Source organism: Rhinatrema bivittatum, chromosome 8 (assembly GCF_901001135.1).
Source record: "Rhinatrema bivittatum chromosome 8, aRhiBiv1.1, whole genome shotgun sequence".
Lineage (NCBI taxonomy): Eukaryota > Metazoa > Chordata > Amphibia > Gymnophiona > Rhinatrematidae > Rhinatrema > Rhinatrema bivittatum.
In genome coordinates, this window is record NC_042622.1 from 63,458,222 (window position 1) to 63,467,877 (window position 9,656).

Below are 9,656 nucleotides of genomic sequence, written 5' to 3' on the forward strand. Positions count from 1 at the left end.
TAAGTATTTATGTGCACAATCCCTTGCCGGGGTGCCCCACCATGTAACTTTACTTCTGCTCTGGATGGCATGTAAGTTTTGAAATAAAAAAATCAGGGCTAGTCATTCGGGTTTGAAAGGTTGGGGCTAATAGGGTAAAAGGGAGGGGTTAGGAAGTCAGGAGCCTTTACCTGGGTGAACTGGGAACGAACTATTTGAAACAAGTAATTGCATTGGCGCACGTATCTAAACAAATTCCCCCACTTATGCGGTAGAGCCGGCATTTGCATGCATCCAAAAAAATTGCACGCACAGATACGTGCGTACAGCCGATTTTATATCATACGCACATATACTCGTGAGTGTTATAAAAGCCCTCATCTATTTGCGTGAGCAGCCATACGCACATACATGTATGCCTACGTGGATGTTTAAAAGTTACCGTCTAAGGGTGATGCCTACTGGCCTGACTTAAGTGATGGCAGAGAGTACCCTTCCTTCTCCTTCAGCTGTGAATTCTGCCTTCACAGCATTCCCAACCCTGGCTTGTCTGGGGAGCAGAAACTAGGCCTGGGAATCCAACCTGGGCCTTCCTCATGGCAGTATACAATTACCATTCAGCCACTATGCAGGCCAAGGACTTGGGCTGATTTTTTTTTTTTTTTTTTTTTTTAAATAATTACCCCTTTCCCCCCCAGCTATAGGCAGTGAACAGGCTCTGATGGATCCAGTGCATGCAAGTTCCATAATGACAGGTTTGCAAGGAAGAGAGTTCTTTTATCTAACCCACAGTGAGTGAGGGCAATGAACAGGAGTTCAGAAGATGAAAAGCAACCAGTTTTCAATACAAGAAGGGCGAAGGGTAAAAAAAAAAATAAAAGAATAATAATAAAAATATAGAGGACTTCATTGTTGTTGAAGGTTTGCTGCTTTCACCCAAGCACTATAAGTTTCCTGTGAAAGACTGCACAGCTTGTGTTAGCATGCTGAAAAGAAAAAAAGAGACCAGTCCATTTCTGAATTAAAGATCAACCGCTCAGTTTCAAAATCTTGTAGCTGCTTTTGCCTCCTCCAATTTGACACTTTTTCCTTTGCTGAAGTTCACAGCGAGGCTCTTTGGAACATAAGAAATCAACCCATAAGTCAAGGCAGCGCAAATGAGTGCTGGAAACAATATATCCAGTAAAAAAAAAAAAGAAAAGCCTCCTTCAGAAATGCTAACCTGGCAAACTTTGTGAGGCAAAGATTTCCAGCTCCTTTTAAACAAGTCTTCAAACGGAAATCACAGAATCAAGGTCTTGCCAGAATCACAGAAGAGTGTGACTAAGGGCCTGATCTACTAAAGCTTTCACCCACCCCAACATAGACACAGAATGGGAAAACACCTTAGCAAATCAGTCGCTAAACATTAATTTATATTTTATTGGTAAGGAAAGGTTATTTTTAAGATAACTGTTTCAGATTAGGGGCACCATCTGTAGATGTAATCTTTCCCTGTGCTTCTTTTGAAAAATTCTGTGTTTGTGATGTGCTCTGAATTTTTTTTTTTTTTTAGGAAAATGGATATAAATGTATGACAGTTAAAAAGTGATGGTAAGTCACCAACACTACACCCTCCTGTCTTCTTGCCCTCAACCGCCTCAATACCAGGGGACACCTGAATGGGCAAGGGTACAGGAATGGGTCAATACAGTGGGTTTCCAAATGTGGTTCCCCAGACCCTCAACCAGATTTTTTCTTACAGGATCTCCACAATAAATATTCATGAGATGTATTTAAATACAGAACTAGAAGAGCCAGTTTAACTCACACAGTTTGTCTATCCAGAAATCCAGACCTAGTGAAGGGTATGGATACCACTACCTCACGTATGTAGCAGTGCTCCCTTTATGCTGCATGGGGATCCACTGACTGCATTCTGTGGTATGTGCTGCAGCAGTCTCACAGTTAATGCCACAAGTCAGCTACAGCAGACTGTGAGGGCAGGATGTGATGAGCAGCTCCAGAGAACATTAGGGGATTCCTCATCACTCTTACAATAAAAGTAGAGCATCCTTTTTTTTTTTATTTTGAAATAATCTCTTTAAAGCAGCAGCATGAGCTCAAAATATTTAGAGAAAAAACTGAAAGTTAAAATAATTAAATTCCCTCTATTTTTTGTTCTAGTCATTTATTTAATTTTTGAAGTTGTTGCCATTCTCATCGTTATAAATCAAGGCTCTGCTGTACCCATTCATCATCAAAACCTCCTGCAGGCATCACACTTACGCATATACAGCAGGAATACAGCACAAACCGCTGAAGAGTGATCTACATCTGAACCCCATAGAGGCGTCACACAGATGCACATAAAAGCAGCAAAACAGCACGAGCTTCAAAGATCTGTGAGAATCTTTGTGGTTAGTCATAGGAAGGGAAAGGTGCTTGGGTGTGAACTAAGCAAGGGATCTTGTATGCTCATCTGTCCAAGATGACAGAGTACAAATGAGGAAGATGACAAGGACTGTCCTGGATAAGGGCAGATGTCTAACAAGTGGTCACATTCTATGCTTGGCAGCTGGAATATATCCTTGCAATGTTGACAGGAAATGGGTAGACTGGAAGGTCCAAATGGTCCTTTTCTGCCATCATCTACTAAGTTACTATGAACTTCACACAGGCTTGATTTGTTGTGGTTTTAGTCCATAGAGACAGAATGGGGTAAAGAAGCCTTAGTAAATCAGGCCCTATGCGCAATCAGCTGAGGAATGGGCAGGAGAGAGAATTTTTTTTTTTAAAGGGGATGTGACTTACGAAAAAGAGGTGTGCCGTATGTTGCCCTCCATTTGTATGAGCATCTGAACCTTGTGCAAGTGTAGTTTTCTACTACTGTGAGGGATGTGCATGGAGAAAGTTCTCATTTCTTTTGATTTTGTTTCTTTTTTTGTGTCCTTTAAGATTGGAAAATAACACAAAATGAAAAAAAATATCCTTGGTGTTTTCCTGTCATTTTAAAATGAGAGCACATCCCTAATTACTGAAAAGTATAAAATTAAAAATCACCTGAAACCTCACTGGAGTGGAACTGGTAATTTTCATTGGTTATTTCCTTTCCTGCCGCTTATCTTCTTAACAGTGTGATCCCAACTTTTTCTTCTCTTGTTAAGTTGAAAGCTGATTTTGATTTTGTTTAAAGGAGAGCGAGGCTGCATGAGGTGAAGGTGTGGTAGGGGCAATGAACTGCAAGCCAGAGTTCAAATCCCACTTCTTCCACCCATACTCTTACTCTGGGGCAAATTAATTTGTTTTCTGCTCCCTCAGGTCCCACAAAGATGCTAAACATTTTAGGGCAGGGAATTATTGTGTCTAAATTAAAAAAAAAAAAATGTTATAAGCCACATTGAACTTCCTTGGAAAAGGGGGGGGGGGGTGCTAAAAATACATTTTATCTGACCATCACTGCAACAAGCACAAAGCTTAAGAAAGGCATAAACAGAGTGTGGACACAGGGAAGGAGAATAAAAACGTAACAAAACAGTAGGCACCACCACAATTAGAAAGGTGCATACCTGATTCTGCAAACACAAAAACAAAAAAAAGTAAAAATATGACAAATACAAGAAGAAAAAAGGATAGCAAAAACATAGACCAAAAGTGGAAACAACAGCATCAAATGGGAAGCTGACATCGAGGAATATAGCTAGTACTGTTCCGCTTTCCAGTGGGGTGATGACAAGGAGCAAACATACATTAACAAGGGGCCAATGTAATAAGCTGTGCTGAACCTGCCGCGGGTTTTCCGCACTGATCTTATGCATGAATGTAATAACACATTCAGCATGGGAAAAATGTGCGCACAAACCTGCTCAAAAACCCAAGGCAGGTTTAGCGCAAGTGCATGCAAATGGCATGTAAAGGAGGCAATTATCTATTCATGGGCAATCCCATGGAGCCGTGCTAGCAGGGAGATTGGTTAGTGCGAGTTTTTTTAAGTGGGTTTTTTAGCACCTGGGTCAGGGCAGGAGATAAGTTAAAGCACCTGTCTGATACATAAGCCATGCCAACCGTGACTAAATTCTGCTGCATAACGGCTCTCAAACACTGCTCCAGTCAATCTTCTAAACTGATTACCGGGCCAAAGACTGGCTACACACCTCCCTCAGAACTAAATGCAAGCTCCACCAAGGAAGCAAGTGATGAACATTAGGGCTTGAGCTAATGCTCTGAGCAGTCTGTAAAAGTGTTACCTTATTACGGCAGTAGTGTGATAACTCAGATTGCAGTGCCCATAACAGGGCCCTCCTGTATGTAGAGAATATACAACCCATGGCCCTCAGCTAAAATGTTTTACCCTGGTGAGGGGTTTCTGGCAATCACAACTGGCGAACCCCTGCTCCCATCACGACTGCACATCTCGAACAGTAAACTGCACGGACGCAAATTTCGTTTCAGAATTTGTTCACCAGGAAAGGGCAGATTAAGACACTTATCCAGAGGTGCAGAGGGGCTTCTTGCATACATAAACTAGGATTTACTCCGAACCCTTTTTTTTTTTAGTGGCTGTTTTCCCTGTAGCTTTCTACATTGGGGCTTAAGTGCAGGTATTGGCACATGCATTTGGTCTTGCACAGGGTTTGGGTTGTTTTTTTTTTTTTTTTGCGTGTCTCTCATTTGCATGCCATTCTCTTATTACATCCCATGGTGCCACCTGTTCTTGCTACGTGCGCTCAAAAAAAAAATACGCACAGAAAAACAGTACAGATTTCAGCGCGGTTCTTATTACATTAGCCCTATTATTGATACAGTCATTGAATTAATGGATGCTGGCAGAGAAGCACCATAAAGGATGAGACTGGAAATCTGAAGATCTTGAGTTGATCTCCCTTTCCACCATGGGCAATGATAAAATTTAAGATTATAAACTTTTTTGGACTGCAACCACATGGAGAACTGTGTGTAGTGCTGGTGTCATTTCAATAATATAACTGCAATATTTAAACTGTTTGTTAATTTGGTAATATCCTCTTATATCTTAATAAATATCCAGTTTCCCTGTTTAGGACAAGTTAATTTGTAAGTATTAGAAAGGGTGGGAGAGGGGATTAAGGGAACTGTCATAAAATATTCACACATCATTATGAAATTCTCATTCCAAATCCCACATATATTACCAAGATCTCTCTCATCCTATACATGGCTATCCACATATTCACATCTCTCTCATCCTATACATGGCTATTCACATATTTATTAAAATGGAAATGGTCGTTTACATGCTATCAATCTTCCAATTAACTGTACTTGCATACAGTACATATGAAACCTATTTATGTGTGTTTTTTCCAATAAAACCTGTAAATTTAGAAGCAAAAGCTTGGGTTTATGAACCCATCCTGATGCACACCAAACGACCTTTTAGATCTGCAGTCAGGAACACATCAAGAACTTTATCCTACTTTTCACTCCTTCAAATGGATAAACCAAAAAAAAGTTCTCGTTCTGACAGGTTACAAACCTAGCAATGTTAAAATAGCATGAGACCCAGTTTTAGCTAGAACTTAAAAATAAAAAGCTATATTTAACAACTTTACTGAAAAGCACATTTCTCCCTTCCTTTCTCATGCTATAGAACTAAGCAGCCATGGACCTGTTATCTCTCTCAACCAACTCTTGACCCACCAAGCTAATCACTGATGTATAGGGTGTTACACTGGTTTGACCGTTTACTGCATGGTACTTGTTTCAAAGGACTGATCAATGGGAAAACTCTTAGATAAGAATTACATTTCAGTGTAATGGTAAGACATTTGAGCTGTATGGTTATTAGGGCCAATAATAAAAAGTTAGCAAATATAATGCACAAAGAGCACAAGGGAAAAAGGGAGAGCATAATCATCCTCTGAAGACAAAACGTGAACGCCCAAGTCTTCAGCCATTCAGATTTCTCCATTTCCTCATGCATGCAAAATGGGGAATTTGAATCTGTGCAACTAAACCCCTTCTTTAATAAACACTGAACCCCAGCATTTCCTTTCCTACTCCTCCTTTTACTAGTATTAAAGGGGTTTTATTTCATTTTTATAGAAAAATGAAAACTTCATTGAAATTTGAATTTCTTTGAATAAAATGAATGTCCAGGAGTGCCACTGATGGAGGGGACTGAGGGAGAGCATGTCTCTTCAGAAAAACTGTTGATGGACAAAAATAAGATGGGGGATATTTTAAGACTCACTCATAGATAACAACAAGTATGGAATGTTCCCCTCTTTCCCGCTAGCTCTCACATGTATAGTTTGGGCTGCGCTCAGCTAGAGATTATGAAGGCTCGAGCAGAAGTCAGTGAGTGTCAGAAGGCTGTGAAATTCAAATATTGACAACTAAGTAAAAGAAAAGATCAGGATCTTTCCTATTTTAGAGAGTATGAGCAATGGTTCTGGTGTACAAATATCCCCAATCCACAGAGCTATAGAATCCAAGTAATAAAAGTGGAAAAATACAAGATTTTATGTTAAAAATAAATGTTTGAAAAGATACACACAAATTAATGCCTTAAAACTGTAAGCCCTATTTATAACTGGGATTGGTCAGAGATACTCAGCATTATAAAAGTGGTCTCACTGCCATGGATTTGGATTTTAGATTTAATTACTCGCCTTTTCCAAACCTAAGTTCAAGGCATGTTACAATTCAGGTACTGCTGTTGGCTCACTGTGCAAGAGGCTATGCATATGGCATCTTCCAATGAGTCTAGAAATGATACAGGTGTTATGAGTTGGTGTTATTTTCTTTAAGTTAATTAAACAACGGGGGAAGAACCATTCACAGAGGCAGATGGAATTGGTTATTATTATAAAGGGATAGCTCTTTAATGCATTGGTCCAGATTGCACAAGGCATATTTTTAAATCCATCATATACATACAGATCTCCACAACCTCATGTATTATAGCAAACTGACTAAGACAGACCATGCATTCAGGGTAAGAGATCAATTGCCTGTGCAACAGAAGTTGCAAACTGGGCTCCAACCAGGTTTGGATTTTGACTTGGATTTTCCTAAGTAAAGATCTGAATTTGTCATTTTGGCTAATGACTTCAAATACTCAATGGCCCAGTTTGGAAATGAAACCACTGGTCTACATATAAACTGAAGCACCACGAGACTGGGACAGCTATTCTGAAAATTGGACCAGCCATTCTGGTACCCAAAATGGGCATTCCTACACTTTGAGGGTGCACTTTGAACCTTGAAAGAGAATTTCAGGGAACCAAATGCTGGACATCTTGCTGGACTTCTAGCACAGATCCTGGGGTTGTTTTTGTTTTTTATGCCCCATTCAGTCCAAGTGTATTCAGTAGCTAGATGGTGTATTAGTTTTAAGCTGCTAAAGATGAGATCCAGTTGTTTAAAGCTAATGTGCAAGGAAAAAAAAAAAGAGACTGTTTAACAGTCCTGAGAGTCCATCACCTCACAAAAGAGAACAGCAAGGTGTATGCATAGTGCTGAGGATGGCCCAATTTATCAAATCTAGACAACAACACTCAAGAGGGTTTGGATCTGAATCCACATTGATTCACCATCCTTGCCCTATGACAATGGAAACAATGCTGCAGATTCATGAAATGAAATGTTTATATATATAAATATATATATGTATAACCACTTCCAGAATCTTCAGGTGTGGAATTTGTGTAGTACACACATCATATGTTTAAGCCTTAACACACTAATATACTCTTGAGTTTTAAGATGCTTTAACTCATCTACTTAAGCTCTAGACCTATCAGAAAATTAGCTCAGTACACAGTGTTAGCCATGTCACTTAAAACTGCTGCTTTGAGAATAAACAAAATGCACACACACACACACACACACACACATATAAGCCCTCTGATTCAAACTAAGATGTAATACCTTGTGAAAATGAAAACTTATTTTCACACAAAACTAACAATAAAAAGGAAAGATATTTTGAGGTAGAAATACAATGGAAAATATATCTTAACTTCTGAACAGCTACTATGGAAATGGCTTTCTTGTTTGTGAAAGATCTGTGCTGACATGGGATTATGCCAGTGCATTCAGAGGGTATAGTGTCAGCACAAAGCATCTTATACAGGATTCCGACAGGCATAAGAGAAGCAGGAGCTATTGCAGCCCTGGAATGACACATGATAAGGGAACACTGAAGTATTTTCCTTAGTGCAACTATTAATATCAAAAAGACTCCTTTGGCAAACCATGCCTTATCCAACATGAATACACTACATGATAGGCTCAGGGAAATATACACACCCTGTCAGGTTTTCTCACCCACGTTCCATGTAGAAAGCATTTCTGGTAAATGCTTAGGCAAACCTTACTTATTTATTGCACCTAGTTTTATTTCTTTTAAGAGTAAACTAACACACAGGTAATTTGTTGCAACAGTAATGCTGGCGAGGTAATTTCAACTTTCTCCAGTTCTCTGCATTGTATGCAATGCTGGTCTCTTTCACATTCTCACTCTTAAATTCTACTTCAAAATGATTTAAAAATGTGTCATTTCGAATTTGGAACGCCAAAAAAGCTAAAGAATACCTCAGGGCAAATACACACTTTACAAACAAGAAGAATTAGAAAAAAAAAAAAAAAAAGAAAATAGTTTAATGTCCACTCATTGTTCATTTATTTCTTCTAAGGAAAGCACATTGAAAAGAAAAAATGTTTAAAAAAGTTTATGAAAAATAAAAAAAACATTAATTAAAATATCTGTAGTCACACAAAGTGCGTTGACGTTTGTTCCTCCTAGAAAAGTAAGAGAGGGGGGAAAAAAGCTTGCAGAACAGAATAGACATTTCACAAAGTGTTTTAAACACGTTTAAAAAAAATATTACTTTAAAAAAATCACCTTAAAGGAAAGAAGGAAAAAATTAAGGTAATAAAAAAAACAAAAAAAAAAAAAAGCAAATTACATATATTGTTGCACCTCACAAATTGCAAATGGCATCTGGAAAAAGTGCATTCAAAATATTCCAGTTAGAGGATCTTTCTTGGAAATAATTTTCAAAGCGAAAGAATAAAAACAGTAAAAGATGAAGAAAGAGAAGACAAAAAATACTCACCAATAAGAAAATGTCAGAGGTAAAAATGTCTCACAGAGTGAGTAAGAAAGAGCTAGAGGGACAAGGTGTGAAGGAGCAGAGCAGAGCAAGGCAGAATGCAGCGCGAGCACCTCCAGCTTCGGCTTCTACACCTCAGCCGAGCAGCACACTAAGCGGCGGCTCGCGGTGCCTGAGTACGCTCCCCCACCCGGCCAAACCATTCCTACCAGAGGGGAGCACAGGCAGCCATCGGAGCATCAGCTCTCTAAATAAACCTCCCTTTATTAAGAAACGTACCTCAAGCCCGCATCTTGGGTAAGAGAAAAGAGAATAAATAAAGAAAAAGAAAATACCGAGAGGTAATAATAAACATCGCTACAAAGTTGTAGACAGTGTTCAATATTAGTGCGTGCCCTCCCTGGCACTCTCTGTCGCAATGGAAGCGACCAGTGGCTGCTTATTAAAGGATTCGGCTCTGAGAGGCAGAAAAGGTGATGATGGGAGACGAGGTTGATGTGCAGTCTCTGGTTGATTGTATATGTTCTTGTAAATATGCAATGCAATTGTTGCTTAACTTTATGTTGGTGGGGTCGAGTTTGGTTTCGTTGCTCCCAT

At 39.2% G+C, this 9,656-nt stretch overlaps 1 protein-coding gene across 4 annotated transcripts in view; it reads right to left on the bottom strand.

The window, feature by feature from the left end:
• The window catches only part of RALY (RALY heterogeneous nuclear ribonucleoprotein), a 918,689-nt gene extending 909,492 nt beyond the window's left edge, over positions 1-9,197 (bottom strand). For all 4 annotated transcript variants that reach the window (XM_029612733.1, XM_029612736.1, XM_029612731.1 and 1 more), the window contains exon 1: positions 9,063-9,197. The gene's annotated coding sequence lies outside the window, so the exon portion shown is untranslated. The remainder of the gene's footprint in view (positions 1-9,062) is intronic.
• Positions 9,198-9,656: the final 459 nt, after the last annotated feature.